Consider the following 19,533-nt stretch of genomic DNA (forward strand, 5'->3'; position numbering starts at 1 on the left):
TTAGCAGCCAGATCCAGTCTGGCAACTAGAACAGCTACTCCAAGCTTGGTCCCATCCACCCAAACACACTGGAGCGTTATACATGGACCACATGCAACAACGTGCTCTGCACGTCCAAGGTGCTCCCTGCAGCAAGAGATAGGAAGGGTGATGGGGAAAGCATTTTTTCACACCAGCATTATGACCCTCAAAGTTCTCTATGAGCCCGCAGCAGAGGTAGAGAGAAAATAAAAAGGCCAGTATTACCCATTTCTATTAATGTCAGTACTTGCTCGAGCTTTCAAAGGGGTTCTGTATCTCAGCACACACACTGTATCGTGTTTCTCAAAGTTTCGTGCTGGTGAACGTTGCCCAGACAGGGCAACTTTACTGGGAGTGAGTGCAAGACTGCCCTCCTGCCACTGCCACAACGGGACACCTTCCTTCCCAAAGTAAACCAGACACTAATGCTATTTATGGATCCTGTTGCAGAACCAGACAGGCTTCCCAGCCACTATTCATCAACGTGCAAATAGGTTTTATTTCATGGCAGGCAGAACAGATTTGAAAGGAAAAGTCCTGAAGTTCTGTCTTACTTTTTGAAAGAATTATATATTTGAAGAGTAGTTGGAAATTCAACACAGAACAGTAATACGCACAAATGAAGACTGATCATAAATTCTTTGAGGAACACTTTATTTTTAAAAAAAAATTTCAATTTCAAGTTAGTTCCTAAAGGATTATTAAAGGAAAGCAAATATCCTTGGAAAAGGCAGCCAGCTGATGTACCAAGGGACAGACCACTGGAAGAGCATCAGCTCCATTACTCCTCCATATCCAGAACAAAGATAGGGAATGTAACTCTGAAATCTTCCTTACTTTGCAGAAAAAAAAGACTACATCAGATTCCAGAGATACAGATGGACAACACTCACCAGCATTACTTTTAAACATTAACACAGCAGACTCCACCACCTTGTCCTCCTATGTCTTGGGGTTTCAGTGGGAACTACAGCTTTGTTCTTACAAGCATTTTTCATAGAATCACCTTTGCATTTAAAATGTCAACTGTAAATGCATCTGCTATTCAGATCAAGCACCCACAGGCACTTAATTTTACATGCAAGAAGTTTTAAAAAGCTCTAAAAGAGCCCAAGGACATTTGGAAGGGTAGATGCAAGTTTCGAATGAGTCTTAGCATATCATCAGCAAAAAAAAAATTCTATTCTTAGATACCCCCCTTTGGTGTTTCCTATAATCTTCCTTTTTTTTTCTCCTACTCCTTTGAGAAAGTAAGTTGTTTGGTTATTAGGGAAAAAAATGGAAGAACCTGTTCTGCAAGGCATACAAACAAAGCAGTATATTCCAAAAAAAGAAAAGCTCATTCAAAAGTATGTAAATATTAGGGCTGGTAACACAAACAATAAAACCACAGGAAACACAAGAAATTAAGAATAGATCAGGACTCATTCAATTTCCTGGCTGCTGGATATATAAGCACTTTTCTGGGTTGAATGTATCAGACAAGATTTATTTTCTGAATAAAAGACATCAGGGAGTTGACATGTGTAATTTAAAGAGGCAAACAGAAAGCAATGTCTGTTCTGATCCTTGTCCAGGACAAGGACATTGACCAAGGCAGCTACACCCAGAACCTGGCACATCAGAGCACTAGGAGTTAAGCATCACTAAGCACTGAATTCAAGTTTGCTAAAGTCACGGAGAAGGTACAAGCAGGACACTGCTTAGTTCCCAGGGCACATCCAAAAGGCTGCTGTTGAATGAGGCACTGCTCACCAACACTGAGGCTGAGCAAGAAGCAGAGGTGACAATTAGTTCCCAACATGCAGGGTGGTCCATGCCATCACCACCCTGCAACTCTCCCTGGCTGGAAGGCACACTCCCAGAGCTCGGCACTGCATTCCCCAGCTCGGGCGTATTCCTAAATTCCCCATGGCTGCTAGGCTTTCATCTAGCAGCATCCCAACAGCTTTCTCTCCTCCCCATCATGGGCATTTTTTTTGCAAACCAGCCAGAAGCAGCAAGGTCCCAGCTGGACAGAGTCGTACATCTCTTGTGCAGAAGTTTCAAACATTGCTCTGCTGAGCATTCCAGCCACGTTAACACAACCACACCACAACAACTCCTGCTCCTCATCCCAGCTTCCATCTAATGCTAAACCAACTCTCCTTCTTCATCCTCACAGTATCCGGTGGCTCAGATCCAGATTTACCTAAGAGTCAAAAAAATTCCTACAAAGAAAACAATTTATTTCTTTCATTGCAAACACCAAGTGATGGACCTATTCAAAGAAAAAAATTAACAAGGCTTAAAGTACATTTCCTCCAAAATGGCCTAAGTTTCTCTTGGCGCTGAAATATCACAAGCCCAAGGCATAAATACACAGGTATTTATGCAAACAGAATTATCCTTTTCTAATTTTTATCAGAAGCACTGATCAGACTAGGTTTATTGTCAAAATTGGCAAAGATTTTACAAATTAGTCCCTGGAGAGTGGGCAAAAAAAAAATGAAGACTCTTCCAAGCAGAGTATGAAAAACTTTATCAGTTTACACCCACTTGATAAGTTTTATGCACTTTAGGCATTTCAAATGCTCAATCTTTATATAATGCAACTGTAAGGTAACTCTTTGCTATTTATCTGCCATCTATCATATATGCATATATATATACATACATAACATGTATTAACAGATATCACAGAGAGGATGGGTCCTGCAAACAATTCAGTAAAGAAAGGGTAAAAAAAGCACACTCATGTTTTGCAGTTTCAGGAAGACATACACAATTTCAAGCACTTTCTTTGCCACAGGTCCTCCATCCTCTTCAAGTAGTTTTGAATTTTCATTTCAAAACTTGCTCTCCACTTAGTCAAGTGTTTTCCTTTTCTCCACCCTCCATAAGCTGTTGCTGGGATAGGATCTCTTATTAGTCTCAAACAACCCGATGACTTCTGAACTTTGAGATTATAAAGCAAGAAAGTTACTGAACACTCACATGCAAGTGGATTGGCTAAGAAAAAGCAGCACAAAGTCCTGCCAAAATCCTAGCTAATCTGATAAAGGAAAAACCAGGGAGGTCTAAGCACTAAACCCCATGGTTTAAATAGAGCCAATTCCAGCTGCAGAAGGAAACGTCACTTTTATAATTTACTTCTCAGGTGGTAAAATGTTTTCTCTTCAGATGGCATATCTGAAGAAGTACCTTGCTAAAATTCCCAAAACACATAAAAACATGAGACCGACAGGTAAATTTCATACCAACCAACAAACACAGCTTGTAAACTGACTGGAAGGAGGGAGAAGCAAATTTCCTAGACCTATGTGACATGCAGCCAGTTACCATTTAAGTACTTCTTTAACTTTCCCACTTTTGATGCACTTCACAAACAATTAATCCTCTTAATAGCCATGCAAGTATATTTATTATCCACAGTTTTAACTTGTAAGCTCTTCAAGCAATGAGTTATTCTTTTTCTAGTGTAATACACTACTCATGAAAACAGGGATCAAAGCCCTGTTTTAACCGTGGAACAACTCACTCCAGAAATCTGCTCCCACCACCTCACTCCCTGCCAGCATGTTAGAGAGAAACAAGGAAGGTACCCGCTCTGGAACATACTTTTAAGCCAGTTAAAATCACTTTTAAACTAGCTAAGTGCTCAAATCTCATCCTCCGTGCTACACACACCCTTCTTCAGGCTACATAACCAAAACACTCTTCCAAAATTATTTAGTAGCTCTGGCCAGGGTGGAAAAGCAGCTCCAGACCTTGGAGACTCCCAAGCTCCCACTGCACAAGCAGATTCATGCTCGTGTGACCAAGACAGCAGGAGCCACCAGCACATAAACACAACCACGTGGTGGGTACCAACACAACCCTCAGCATCCTGTCACAGTGGGCCTGAGGAAAAACGTGTATATTTGTTTTCCTGTTGGCATCTGCATTATTTAATATAGAAAAACCTGCAGTTAACAAACATGTGCAGCAATGTTTCACCTTGAATCACACAAAAATGTAAAGAGACACCTAGACCTTGTGAAATGAATGTTTATTACAAAAGACTGTCTTTTACGACAGCACATATAAAAGAGGTTTAGTCTTTTATTTCTCTACCCAGCTGAGACAACCTACCTTCTCTGCAGCTGCTAGGAGAAGAGAAACTATAAACATTTACATTTAATGCAACAAAAGGTTTGCTCACCACCTCTTGTGTTCCACTGCGCTCTTAGACGATGATCACTCATCATAAAAATGGGTGGAGTGGCTGCAAAACACTCAGTGATGGAAAAACTGACTCCCATGTTCAAGAGAAGCTCCTGCACAGGCTGGAAACCCCACTAAAATGGAGTGTTGTCATTACTCCCTGGATGGGAAGTCTTTCAGCTACAGATGCAAACACATCTGCTACACAGTACTTGAGCCAGTGTTTTACTTTTATCTCCAGAATCACCCTCTGCACCAACCCAAAGACCTTCAGATCAGACTACAGAAACTGTTTTAATCTAGGTCACACATAAACTCATTCATCTCCAGTTTGGTTTTAAAACAATTAAAAAACCAGCTCTCCCCAGTACAAAGTGCAGACTTGAAGATGTCCAGTGCTGTCAACACCGCAGCCCTTCTGCAGTGCTGAAAGATTTATGGTAACAGGGAACAAAACAACAAAATCCATCACGTAACATCAGAGGTACATCACGTAAGCCTCACTCCTCAGCTGGCTCACTAAGTTATATCAACTCAAAAAAAGGATAAGTCCCAGTTTTGCTGCCATCTTACTTGTGGGTCCAGCAATCAGGAAGTATCCTGTGCAGAAACTCATGAGGCAAACGAAATAACTCTGTATAAGGGTCAAATCTGGCCATCCTGTCTCCCCTTCCCCCCCAAAAATTAAATCACTTCCCCCCTTCCTTTAACACCTGCTTCCTCCATCTGAGTACTCATTGTCCCACTGCTATTACAGGACCAAAGGCTTCAGCATCCCAGAGGAAACTCAGGAGGGAAACCAGTGCATAAAGCAAGCAACACTCATTCCCTACAGCAATCTCACATCTCAGCATCCCCTATTTTCCCTCTTTCCCTATTGACAGCAAATTCCAAGATTTGGCTGGATGTTGATAGCCACACATGCTGGGAACCCAAATGTGCCACACATCCTGGTATTGAACCCCACCGTGCTCACAGTCACTGTGTGGACCACCTGCCTAGCTCTCATACCTCCCCAGGACCCACAATCAACACCATGGGGCAGGAAACGAGGCTGGAGAGCCCACAGCATGACCCAGCACAGCTTTTTGTATGGTTGCCCTGAAAGGAGAGACTTCACACAAACAGCTGCTCTGTGCTCCCCTAATACATGGCAGGGACAGAGCAGCAACAGGGACATGGCAAAAGGAGTCTTTGGACAAATTCATTCCCAGCATCGGTTTCCATCAGGAGGGTTTTAACTGCAGGAGGTTGCCCTGCAGACTCACACTCCCACTTTGGTTTTCCCTAAGCAGAAAAGAAGGATACCTACAAGAACATGACAGGTCGGCCAGTATCCGTGTGTCACACATGCCAGGTGTGTTAATCCATGGAAAAAGAATGGGTGAGTCAGTAGTTTGAGTCTGAAGACACTCTGGTTTAGAACAACTGCTCCGTGCCAAAATCCTTGTTTGTAATGGTTTTATTAACTGCAGCACTCAGACTTACAGAACAGTTACACCACTGAGGGCAGAGGCACGTTGGGAAAAAGATTTACTTTCCCAAGTAACTTTGCCAGAAACCTCAGATACGGTTTAGACTGAAGCTACAAAGTATGTCACAGATTTTAACGTAACTTACTGCTCCAATTCATTATTCACGGGTGATAAAAAGCACAGACTCAAACATGACATATCGGGCATTTTTAACACAGTTCTGAACATCATCATCAAGTGACTTACATCCTTCTGTTTTAAGATGATCACCTTAAATCATGCTCACAGAGAAAACATCTCACCAAAATTCAGCCTCATAATTAAATAAGTAATTCAGCACTTATTTTCTTTTCCCTTGCACTCGGAAAGAAAACCTAAAGTAGCTGCTACAGAAGAAAATCCTTAAATCCTTCCTTTTACACTGCATCAGGCTAATCTCAGTGGTGCTGTCACACTGCAAATAACATCTCACATTAAAAAACAATTTGGGGACATGTCTCACCATGTATTTTGCAAATGTAACATTAAGTTACAAACGGTTCAGCAACAAGACTAAAGGGTAGTGACTTCTGTGAAACATAGATCAGTCACCTCAACGTAGTCAAGAAAATACACCAACAGAGACTAGAAGCAGTCAGAAGCTACTCTGGCAAATGCTAAACATTAGTCTATCAGAAAATTTCACAAGTGCTTGAAACAAGATGCAGTGGATCACTTGCAACTACCTGTGCTCATAAATTTTAAATAGTATCCCAGGAGAGCAACTACACAGGATCCAATGAGCAATCAGTCACTAGGTCATAATTTTCAAGGAAATCAAAGGTGACCTCATGCAAGGATCAAATCTACAAGAAAACTGTGACAGTTCAGTTGCCACAATGACTAATTAAAAAATTATCACCCATTTTGGAAAGACAAGAGCAGCCAAATGGGAATATTATTTATTATTAACAACTTATGGAATCAGCAAAAAAAAAAAAAATTTGACTGAAGAGATTGGATCGCTTTGAAGAAACATAAAAGTGAATTCCCAGTCTTTATGAAGAGGACAGTCACGAAAAATACAAGTAGTCCAGAAGAATTAACTTTGTCAAATGAACCACTGCTACAGAATTACAAGTTCACCCCTGAAAAAGTACCATTCTGGATGCTGCAGCCAAGGCCAGAATCAAGGTCCTCCATGAACCGTGGAAGCCCACAAGGCCCACACCACCAGCAGTCCTTGCAGGACCCCACAGGAGGCTGCCCAGAGGCATCAAACCCAACTTCACACCAAAACCATGCTTGGAATATACTGTATTTCAAGTCCTCAACACAAGTGCTGTACAAGGTGCTGAGAGTAGACTGAGGGGTATTTTGTCCTCATGCTTTCTCCAATCTAATGTGCAATTATTTGGGAAGGTCCCAATGTGCCTTTGTTATAGTTCAGCATTTGGACTGTGAGAACTACATTGCTACGCCAGCAAAGAATTAAGCTTTTTCTCACCCATAATAAAAGTCACCCAATAAACTCTTTAGCACATGATTTTTAGGTTTGGGTTTTTTTAATTTATATATATATATACATATATAAAAAGATAGCCTTGTTAGACTGCCTGACCATGTCACAACACTCGATACGTTACAGATACAACAGGATTAAAGCTTACATTTTGGAAGATATCACACTGCATACTTTTTAAGGACTGTTGACTACTTAAAAATATTTGTGATTACACTTTCTTCCCTTGTTCCTCAGCAATGTAGCAGCCTACCTAAACTGGTTATAAAGAAAATTTAACAAAAAAAATATTATAAGAATGGCAGAACTTACTTTGCAGAGAAGTGTATTCACTCTCGATAGAAATAACTGCAGTCTTAGGGAACTTTAAGAGAAAACATTTTGAATTTTAACTCACTGGTTTATCTTAAGAACACATCTATCTCCCATGTCATCTTCACATGCTATAAAACAGGGATGGGCACCACAGTCAAATAACTTTGCAATTGAAAAAGCACTTCCAAGGTTGTTTCTCCTGGTGGAAGCACTTGAGCCTTTGCTACAGCAGCTGCTTGTGGAACACGAGTCAGGGAACTGATGCAGGGGAAGAATGATCTTTTTTCTGAACTGATACAAGCTATGAGTTGTATAGAAAAAAAATTCATGTATTCTTAACTGGGATCCATTTCCCAGTCTGGTTTGCTGAACAGATCCACAAACCCCAGCATGGCCCAGCTGGGGAACTAGAAGAGGCTGCTTACCTACACCAAAGCATAAAGGAGATGAGAGGACAAAATTACAGTTCGAGTTTAGAATGACACTGAGAAAGTTTCACCTATTGCACATCTCCACCAGCCATCTCTGGAAGGGCAATAAACTGTTTACAAGATCTGTGGCGTCGCAGCAGATTTATCATGTAGACATAAAGAGAGGAGTCACCCTGCTTCCGTGACAAAGTACCGTAAGTATATAGGGATATATTGCTCTGAAAAAGATCTGTATAGCTTGACTGCTGCAACAAGTTCCCAGCATAGCTGCTTTTCCTGGAGCACTGCCATCATATTTTCTTATCACTAACTGAAGTAACTAACCAGCTAACTCCCAGTGATGTGCTTTGCCTTCTAGATCCTATATAAAGGTCATTTGCAAGGGAGAAAGGCAGGCATAATAAATAAATAAATAAAAAGAAGCCATTGTGCCACATCCACGGCTTTGTTTCCAAAAGTCACTAAGAAGTGCAAAGCCAGGCTGAAGTGTTTGACTATTCAATAAGTACAAGGAGTGGCCAATTCTCTCCCCACAGCGAGACTGTTGACAGCTGTTTTAGAGGAGAAAAAAAAGTGAAGCATGACTAAGCTATTCATAAAACCCACATTATATCTAACACCCTAACAACAAGTTTTGGTTTAGAAAAAGTGCAGTGCTTCCTGGCCGTGAATGTTCAGGTGGTACATGACAGCCCTGAATCAGGCTTCCAACTGGATTATATCCCCCATGGTAAACCCCACAGCAGCAAAGCAGAACTCTGTCCACACCCAGAGATATCAGCTGCCTCACAACGTCATTCATTACCTTTATCTGTTCTACAGGTGATCAATGCAAGCAAGCACATGAGCACTTGGCACCAAGCAGCACCCAGTAATCACAAGCTGCAGACTGCAAGGTGCTTTCCACCCCAGCTTTCCACATCCAGCCTCTCATGTACCTGCAAATAGGAGTTATCCTCCAGCTGGAAACCACACCAACTGCCACTGCCTGTCCAGGAGACCGGTAAAACATGGGCCCACAACCACTCAGAGAGGGCACATCATGCCTTTATGGCCTCCTGGATTATCTAGCCTTTTGTTCAAGTTTTTTATTTCTTACCACTACCTTCCACCAGTAGAGCAAAGCCAAAACCAAACAGTTCCTCCATACTAATCAGCTGTGTAGTTTAGCTGACTTCAGGCTACTTATTGCCTGTGTGGGGAACCCCTATAGAAATAGCATTTAATAGCACTCAAGTAGATTGCAGAGATAACCCGCTACAGTAATAAGCAGAAAAGCTTCCAAGCTGCTTCAAGGTCAGTTTTACTGGCGAGTGGATGGCCACCAAATACCAGGCAGTGAAAACTGATACACTGTCCTGGAAAGGACGTGGAAAAGAGATAGGTACAGCAGGCCCAGCAGCTTCTACTAATGATTTTTTTGTTAAGTAGCTATTTATTAAAACTTATTATGCCAATAGAAAATTATATGAAAGCACCCACTGCCTTTATAACACATGAGCCTGTGCATACTAGCAACAAATCTACCAAGGTATTTTTCCTCTAGTCTAATTTATTGACCACTGTCTTAATTCATGCTTTGGATGGAATAACCAGATTCTTTTAACAGTAGTTAATCCTCCTCTTAGCACAGGAGCGTACCCTAGACCAGAACATGGCTTACTCACGAGTATATCCTGCTGAGAGATTAGTAGCAAGTTCTGCATATGCCTGAGTCTCAAAGCTTCCCTGTGTTTTAAAAACATCCATCATCGGACAGTACCTGGCAGAACTCTATTCCTATGAGAAGCTTTGACTTCTTAACTATGTTTTCCTCCTTTGATGCAGCAAAGCTGTAAATCACGAACATCGAACACCGAGCTCCTGCCTTTCTCTCTGGCTGCAGTCCCTGGCTGGACTCTGTTACTTCGAACACGTTGTGTCCTCACCTCTCGGGCTATGCCGGCCATCCTGTGGCCACCAGAGCCAGGCAAGAGACGAAGGCTGGAACGCCGTCAAGAAACGTGGCTCATCCACACTACCCGCAGGAGACTCATCATTCAGGTTACCTACAAAACCTGTCTGCCTGGCAGAACGTCCGTGCCCTTCTAGCAACAGCCCCAGGCCAGCCTGTCTGCCCAGCACCGGGCAGCGCTGGAAGGACAGACAGGCGACGTACAGGCTCAACCCATGAACGCGGAAGACAGGTACGCACCTGAACTCATGCCAAGGGAAAACACATGCCCAGGTGATCCTCACCTTGCCTAATGCACTCTTACCCTGCTATCAGGCTTGGGGGAAGAAAAAAAAAAAGCAAACAAACCCAACTTAAAGTGCCCAAACAAGAAACTGTCACACAAGAAGTGTCCCAAAGCATAGCAAGCACCTTCGGAGTGGATGCTCCTCTAGTGCAGACAGCAGCTTCTATCCACAGGCACAGATGTTATGAGGTTAATGTCAATCTGCTCCCACTACTAAGGTATCTATGTATAAAAATACACCTCCTCTAACACTGTAATAAATGAATCACTAGTACCTTAACTTTCAGGAACTACGTGGAACTTGGTTCGCCCTTTTCCACAATAGCTCGGCAAGGGCGTGCAAAACATGAAAAACACACCCGGCAAGGGACTGAGGAGAGTCATCACAAACTGAAATAACGTAGCTTGGCCCTTTAAAACTGATTAGATTACATTAGCCAAAACTCCCAGTACACAAGACATCCATGGATCTCAGACCAACTGTTTAAACTCAGCTCTGAAGCTACATGCTTTACATATTTCTACTGCATCGCATATCTCCATGAGTACCTAAAGTTTTACGGCCCACGAAGATTACAGAGAGCTACAGCAGTACAGGATTTCTAATCCCTTTATCAAGTCCCCGTCTGGTCATCCACAACAGAATCAGTACAGCACACTCTTCAATGAAAAAAAACTTGTATAAGTGACTTTTTTTCCACTTTTGAGCTCCAGCTAACATGAAGCCCTGTAAAGGACACTGGAGCAGAACCAATTCCAGAGGTCAGCAAAATCGAACTCTCCAAATCCCAACTCCTCTATATGACTTGCAGGGACAACACAGTCATAGAAGGTAGATTAATAAACCCCAACAGTTCACAGGTTAAGAAGAACTACCCTTTCCCAGTTCTCAACCAGAAACTCATGCATTTGCTCCAGAAGAAATGTCCGCACTCGAGAAGAAAAAAAAAATATTTTCAGGCAATAGAGTGAACGCATGGAACAGGCCCTACGGCAATGACCCTCTGACCGACTTCAAAGGCCACTCAGCCCCAAAGGTGACACGCACCAACACCGGCGTGTTGCAGGGGGGCTCTTGATACGAATCCCCGACGACTTTCTGTAAAATAAACTGAGATACAAAGTTGCGTCTGCGAGGCTGGAGGGGGTTCCAGATCGGGGTATCAGTAATTCCAATGGGGAGGGGGCCAGGCGGGTGCGTGTGCCGGAGCACACACCCGGGGCACACACCGGGGTTCGTCCCGACCCGTCCCCGCGGCAGCGGGGCCGCCACCCCCGCCCGGCTGCAGGGGGACCGCGCCCGGCCCCGGCCCCGCAGACAATAGCGGCGGGGAGCAGCCGAGCGAGAAAACACACCAAATAGATGGAAAACTAATACGAGACGCAAAATGAAAGGGAATAAAGCCACGCGGAGACAAGGGGCCGCCCGGAGCGGCTCCACGCGAAGTTGCGGCGGAAAAAACCCCCCGAGGAAGAGGAGGAGGAGGAAGGGCGGGGGAAGCGTGCGAGGGCGCGGGAAGGGGAGGGGGGGCTCCCGCACACCCCCGTCCCCGGGGAGCGCCCACCCCCTCCGCCCCCCCACCCCCAATCCGGGGGCCTCCCCAAACTTTCCCCCACCCCTTCGCCCAACTCCAGCGGGGCAAACTCACCGCGGGGCCCGGCGGGCGGCTTCGCCCCTGGCAGCGGGGCCGGGTGGGAAGGGAGAGGGACGGGGACGGGGAGGGGGCGGAGGAGGCGGCCGGGCCGGTGCTCTCCGCCCGGGGAGGCGGGCAGGAAGGAGGGGAGGAGGGCCGGGGGCTGCCGCCCTCGCAACCTGAGCCGGCGCCGCGCCCGCCCCGCGCCCGCCCCGTTCCAGCCCCGCTCCAGCCCCGCGCCCGCCCCGCATGCGCCGCCCGAGCGGGGCCGTGCGGGGCTGGGGGAGCTGCGGGCGGAGCGGGCACGGCCGGCTCTTGCTCGGGGATGAGCTCCAGCTGCGCCTGCCCTGCCTCCCCAGGAGGGCTGGGGAACCCCCGGGGCTTCCCCCCTCGGGGCTTCGCCCTCCAGCGCGCCCCTTTCCCGGTTACTCGGCCGTTGTGAGCGATGGAGCTGTTGGGTGTAACGTTGTGCTGCGGGTGTGAAAGGACGTGGGCAGCTTAGGCTGCGGGTTTGTTTTTATCTGAGGGGGATCTGAGGGTTGCTCCATGCCTGGAAAAGGGCAAGGCCAGGTTAGATGGGGCTCTGAGCAGCCCGGTCTAGTGGAAGGTGTCCCTGCCCATGGCAGGAGTGTTGGAACTGGATGATCTCTAAGGTCCCTTCCAACTCAAACCAGTCTGTGATTCTATGATCCTGCTTTCCCACATGCTGAGTTCCAGGGGTAAGGGCCTGTCCTGGTGGGGATGGGTTCCTGGCATCCCTTTCTTCAGCAGTTAAACCCCCTCCTAGTGTCCAGAGCCCAGGCTGTCCAACTGTGAACGGGATCTGCTGCATGTCTGTACCTGTCACAAACCCAGCAGCTCCTCTTGAGCCTCACCAACCCAGCCCACCGACTCATCCCATTCCTCACCCTCTTTCCCAGTTCCCCTATGGTTGTGTGCAGCACGTACATTTGATGGAGAAACATCTCCTATACCGTTCCCACGCCTTGCCCCGGAAAAGCAGTGGAAATGGCAACCCACCATTAGCAAATGAGCTCATGTGGTCTGTGGTCCGCGTGTGGCTGGGCTGGAGGAGGCTCCGCGGAATGAAATTGAATGATCTGTTGTGGCCGTCACTTTCCTTCAGTTTCAGTTTTTGTTGGAAGCTCTTTGGGAATGTGTGCATGTGGTGGCCCAACATTTCCACTTGGCTTCACCTACTGCACACACGTGTATCCCGCTAGCCCTGGCAGTGGCCACATGATCATATCCACAAAGGCAGTGCCAGCGCTGAGTTTAACGTGCGTGTCCTGCCCCACCACAGCTGGGCAGCCTCACCTCATGACAATCACCCCAAAAGTACTTCACACAATACTTTCCAAAGAGACCTTGCTGCTGGCCAGAGCACTGGGCAAAGGCTGCAGGTAATTCCCGTACACCATATTCTCTCTAAGTAGAACAGAAATAATAACACAGTTTACAGTGCGGAAGATTATCTGCTGAAAACCCTGTGTGTGAACTTGGCATTAGCTTCCTAAATATGCACTGTTGATTCAGTTTAAAGCAACTGAAATAATAAAAATGGTTTCAACACTTGTGCACTGTGGTCATTTTGGAGGCTGGAATGTGCCAGCACTTTACAACCAGATGTAAAGCAGTAGTTTTTCTTGCATGGCTCCAACAGGATAAGGCATATGAGAGCAGGGCCCCTGCTTTTCATTTGCCTTCCTGTCACCTCTACAAAAGGGGCTTATGAGGCAGATCACTTGGAAGTTCCCAGAACCAAGAAGAGGGGTCAGGCACAGCAATGGCTCAGCTAAGAGCACCATCTAGTGAAAAGCCACTTCTTGACGAAACTCAATCCCCTACAAAGCGCCAACCAAACAATGACTAACTCAGCCCAGCCCAGCCCAACCTGCCTCATCCCATCTGAAGCAATCGTGAGCAAGGTAGTGTGGTAACAGATAACAGCTGTCTAAAATTTTCCATAACACACACACACCAAGATCTTTAGCTCTACCTTCTTGGTTGTCCATCAATGGAACATTTCCTTGCTTGTCAACTCCAGCCTGGCAAGTCAACCTCCGTCTTCTGCTGCCATGCCTGGAGCTGACACAGCCCCAGTCTTGCTGTAGGTGCCCCCCTCAATCACATTGTGGGGGTCAGAAGCCCCAAAGATAGGTCTCAACCTCCCAGATGAGTCTGTATCAGCTGTGTACATGCCCTCGGATATGGTCTCATATGTGCTGCTCTTGCAAATAGTTTGGAAATGCTTTTGGGGAGTCTTTTCAGCAGAAGGGTGTGAAGGTCATGTGCCAGCATGGCTTCCCAGGAGCATTTACCATAGTGATAATATTCTAAACCAAGAGGGAAGGAAATTAGCATGGAAAATACTGAGAAAAGACAATGTAGAAGCTTAGCACCAAAGCAGGAGGATCAGCTGATGGGCCCCATTTATCAGAAGTGTTATGATCCTTTCAGACAAAGAAGGTAAATCAAAATACAGGCAGAGAAGGTTTAATTTTTTTGTGTCAGAAATATTCCCTGCCAGAGTGGGCTTCTCCAGCTGCCTACATATCCCCAGAGTGCCAGGAGCTGGTGGTGACTTAGGAAGGGAATTAGCAAAGGGAGACAGGGTTGTAGGGTGGGTAGGCAGCTCCCCAGACTGCCAGGGGTCAAACAAAGGCTCAGTTTAGATTTGAACCCAGGTCCCCCTTGCCTGTGGGAGGGCTCCTGGTGCCCCAAGACCAGAGACCACCAAGTATCTGCCATGAAAAGGCTGTATCAGCCACTTGAGATGCCCAGCCCCTGCTCTCAGTAGCACTTAACACATCTTTTTACCTCTCTTTTCCCCAAGATTAGTCTGCACTATACTTTAATCTTTAATTATTATCCACCCCCAAATTCTCTATGTCAAAATATCCTGTCTGCACCCACATATCACCACAAACCAAAACAAGGAGACAGTAGAAGGAAAATTTGTACAGCACTCTGTGGATGCCAACCTCCTGAGAAATCATTTGCCTTCAGATCATCTCTGACACTAGTTCCCCAGGGTTCCACCCTCTGCCATACATCCAAATCTGCTTTTCAAACACTATAAAAAATAATAAAATATATCAGATGTTCTTTTATTGCCTCTTTCAGGTTTTAATTTGTCACAAACTTTGCTGCAGGGCTCCCTGATTCTTGTATGGGAAACTGGATTTAAGTGCGAGTTACACTCGTGAATGAGACTGGAATTTGGTCCTGCACAACATAATCTGAACATTTGTGTGTAGTGGCATGAATTAGCAATATGAGCGCATTGTTCCCAGTTGCTGGAAATGAGCTGTCCTTGCAATTGAATAGAAAACATAGTGCAGTGCAATGATGGAAGCAGCAATTATTAAAGATTTGTTTTCATCATATTCAAGCAGCTACAAAACTGAGACACTGAGTATTAGTGTGCCTGACAACAGTGTGTGGTGTTTTCTTTCTCTCCTTGCTTGTTGGAAGCCAGTGCCTGGTAGCTGAGATAACAGCAGCTACACCTGAGGAAATTTTAATGTCATTTTCCTTCTTCAAACTCTACCAATGTCATCTCTAAAGTCCTGTGAGCGGTACAACCTTTACTGCAAAATTATGTACTGTGGCTGAAAGCAGCCTTCAGGAGAAGTTAAACCATTCTTAGTGTGTCACAATCATCAGACATTGGAGTTCGCCCTTGGAAAAGGAGATAGCCTGGAATGGTGAACTGCAGTAAAACCCACCCAAAACACAAACATTTAATGACCTACAAAATTATATTAATGAATTCAAAGAAAGTTCCCTGGGTTCTTCTACCCCTCTGTGGAAAGTTTGTGGGGCTTTAGTGGGAGAAGAAGGGGTGCAGGCTTGCATCTAGCTGTCACCCACCATGTACCCCAGCCACTCATCACAGCTCTTTAGGATGATTTCTCAATTCTGGGAGGCAATGCTTATCAGCTGCTCATGCAGATGTCATTTTAGTTGCTCAATTGATGGGGCACATCTAGCACGTCCACCTCTGCAACTCACAGGGCCCCTCCATGTGCTGATAAGCTGTGCTAACACCAAGCTCTCAAAACTCCCCCTTACACATATCACTGGATAAATACTGATATAAATACCGGTTTTAATTCTGGACAAAAATTTCCTGTTACTAATGTTCAAAGGACCTTAAAACAGGTAAGGGAACTTCTCTGCTGAGAGCCTCAGCAGAACTACACCCACATGAATTTCTGACAGGCACAAATCATCGTATTTCACTTCGTATTTGCTATAAATATTCTCCAGACCAAAGAAATCGTCTAGTGAAGCCCATGTGGTACCTGCACCTGCTGCCCTGCTGGGTCTGTATCTGCAGATTCCAAGCAGTTCACACAGAAACAAGAAATAAAAGCAATGAAAGAATGAGACGAGCTCCACAATTGCCTTTGCCATCCCACGGGGATAAGGCGTGTGCAGGTGTCTTGCACATGGGGTGACATTTCATCCCCTCCTGCCTGGGCTAAGAAATAATATCCAGATTGGCTGGGACTTTGAGCAGCCTGGTCTAGTGGAAAGTGTCCCTGCCCATGGCAGGGGGTTTGAACTAGATTATCTTTAAGGTCACTGTGGTGGTTTGAGCCACTTCCAACATAAACCATTCTATTATTCCACAGCCTCTTACTGCCTCTGCCAGACCTTTGAAAATCTGACAGTGTTGGCTTGCCTCAGCAGGGGCTTGAACTGTACCTGTGGCCTCCCCCTCTGTTCAGCCCTGTAGGAGAGGTGCTAGGGAGAGCTGAAAGGGGACTTGCAGGCTGCAAACACTATCATTAATCCTCCTGGGACAGTTTTCTCTTCCACTTCAGCTTTATACTTCATGCTTTGTCAAAGGACACTGTTTACAATCATCTGCTGCAGCCATCCTGTTCTTTTCAATAATCTTTTTAATTTAATACGATTCTATTTCTGTCTTCAGCAAGGGTTGTTGTCCAGGTACGTGCAAAGCAAAGGATAGGCAAATCTATGCCAAAAGGCTTTACTGAAGTATCAGAAAACATCCATCAAATCAATTTATGAAACTGAATTATGTGGGACCCCAGGAGTAAAAACTGACAAACACAGTTAAATTGATAGCAGACTAGGATAAAAGCTTTTATCAACACAGGCTATAAAATTAATCAAATGCAGTATACACCCTAAAATTAGAGTAGTTCCCTAATCCCCTGCACTCTACTCAATTTCAGATCTAAATAACCTACAAAGTAGATTAAAATTAATCAATACAGCAGATCCCACAGTAAAGCAACTAATCAAGAAAGCAACACGTGCATTTAAAACCAATTATTTATTGCCATCACCACGTGTGGCCAGGATGTCAACGCATGTGGCATCCCTGGCTTCTCTTGAATCCACGCCAGAGCTGATGGGTGTATTTGCTTTTTGTGTGAGGCAGTAAGAGAAACTGTCAACATCTAGGTCACTTGGCAATATTTGCTTTAGTCTTGCAAATATTACGAAGGGTGAAACAGGCCGAAACTGTATGTATGGTGTGGATGTGCAACATCCAGAAAATCTTTTTCTCTGTCTAGCACATGAGTGCTCCATCTTTGACTTCCACTACTCAGATTTTCTCAGTAGAGGTATATGGACTGTATGAGACCTCCCAAGCTACAGAATGTGACAGAGGAGAGTCATCTGGGTGCTAGAAACCAATGGCCCATACGTGATGGGAAATATTTCCAGCTTATCCAGAGGAGACAAGCACGTTGTCCCATTCATATCCTTGAATTAAATATCTGCCAAGATTTTCCTATTGATGTTCATGAACATGCAAAATGAAAATGAAGTACCAAAAGGGATGCCTTCCTCAGGAAGGCAATCAGGGAGCATGTGTGTTTCACAGAGATCCAAGTGCAGCCTGGAAGTTCCCATCATGAACTGTCAACTTCAGGCATATTCACAAAACCTATGGGCTGAACATGAACTGCTTTAAAAACTGCTCTGACTTTCCATCAGCAGGCACCCTCCAGCTGTTTTGTCAATACCTGTGTCTTACAACATGTACCTGTAGCAGACTGTTGTAGCTGGCTTTGTATCTTGAGAACAAAATAGGCTCCTTTTATAGAGATTTCCAGTGATAGAAAGCCAGAAAGTTCCTCTCCTCGTGTCACAAAGCCTCATTTTCTCGCACACAAGTTCTGTACCCGTTGCCAGTCAGTCCTGCTCTGCAAGAGGACATTCACCCACCAGATGGTCCTCGTACTTCTGCACCAGAACTGCTGATGTGCACAAGGGTCAGCAAAAATGCACCGTGGCTTTTCCTTGGCTTAACACGCTTCCAAATCACAGAAAAGCAAAAAAGGCCATTGAACATCTCTGTTCAGCAGCACGAACAGTTGGCCTGTTAACAAATGCAGATCTCTTGTGGCAGTAGGTTGAAATAACCTCAGTTCTCAAGAGGAGAAAAGGAAGCTGCCTTACCATGTGCTGTAAACAAATGCTATGTGGGTCATAGGATATCAAAGATAATGTTGCCACAAATCCTGATGCCAGGAAGGACAACAGGGACTTGGACATTCACTGGGGGATGTGCATAAATGTGGTGATGAAGTATCACTCAGCATGGCAAACATAATGCTGTGACACAAGGTGCTACTGGTCATCAACTTTTATTATCACACTATTTCCCTCTGCCCTTCTCTGGGGAGTTAATTCTGAATATGCACATGGCTTTGGTAGAGTGGTTGTCCTTAGTGTCGAAGGAGGTTCTCAAAGAGAAACCTGGCTCACAAATGCTCATCACTTCACATTCCCCAGACCAGCAGAGCCACAATAAAAGCATACTTTCTCTGTTCCACTCTGCCTCTGGTTGCAAGGGCTCTAGCTGTTGGGGCAGAATGGGCTTGGCTGGCTGTTTGCAGCAGCAGGCGTGTGGGATATGCTGTGAGATGGACACATTGCAGGGTTGGAATTCTGGCCTGTCAGGGTCTCCTCTCACTCCTGTAATGCTAGACTGCTTCTCAATTATTTCTTAGCAGCTTGGGCTAAGAAGCCCATGTCAAGAATGGGATACGGCATCTCTGGCATCCCAGGCTGAGCAAGTTGTGTTTTGCAACACACACTGACGTGCTTTTGTGTGGAAGGGATCTCTTTCACATTAAGTAGCTGTCATACGGTATTTTTGATCACCACCTGCAAGCAAATCCAAGCAAAGCTCATTCCAGGGTCAGCTGGGTATTTTTGCAGACTTATCTCCAGCCTTGCAGGCTGCAGAGCAGGCCACTGCACTGGTCATTTAAGCCTCTGATAGATCAGAGACAGAACTGATCCAGACTGGCAAGAAAGAGATTAGGATCAAACAGCCTCCTCCGTCTCTGCAGCTCTGCATTGACAGGTGTCCAGGATGTCATTACAGTTGGCAGATGACTTCAGCTAATGAGGTTTTTGTCTTTACAACTTTTTTATTTATTTTTTTGCCAACACAGAACAGTTAACCCATCTTTAGACATACCTGAGCTTGCTCTTAGTGAAGCTGATTCAGTATATTATGGCTTACCTGCCCTGGGTGGTGAGGTGGGCATAGGCAATGGCTGTGGCTGTCTTGGGTAACCCGACAGCCTGGAGAATTTGTTTGTGACTGATTAAGTGGCCATGACATCTGAGAACTTCAGCAAAATCTGTATTTCCCTTTTTATTAGCTTCTCTGTCCTCCCACTGCCTGCCTGGGTTAGCAGAAAGTAACTTGTGTGCTTACAGTAACAG

General features: G+C 45.2%; 1 protein-coding gene across 17 annotated transcripts in view; it reads right to left on the minus strand.

Moving 5' to 3' along the window:
- AKAP13 (A-kinase anchoring protein 13) overlaps window positions 1–11,999 on the minus strand; it is a 208,446-nt gene extending 196,447 nt beyond the window's left edge. For 6 of the 17 annotated variants that reach the window (XM_064669037.1, XM_064669040.1, XM_064669038.1 and 3 more), the window contains exon 1: window positions 11,818–11,997. The gene's annotated coding sequence lies outside the window, so the exon portion shown is untranslated. Of the gene's footprint in view, window positions 1–11,817 lie in introns of all 17 variants that reach the window. The other 11 variants (XM_064669026.1, XM_064669027.1, XM_064669031.1 and 8 more) reach the window with 5 other exon arrangements.
- Between the last annotated feature and the right edge of the window lie 7,534 nt (window positions 12,000–19,533).

The sequence above is a fragment of the Pseudopipra pipra genome, chromosome 12, assembly GCF_036250125.1.
Source record: "Pseudopipra pipra isolate bDixPip1 chromosome 12, bDixPip1.hap1, whole genome shotgun sequence".
Classification (NCBI taxonomy): Eukaryota; Metazoa; Chordata; class Aves; order Passeriformes; family Pipridae; genus Pseudopipra; species Pseudopipra pipra.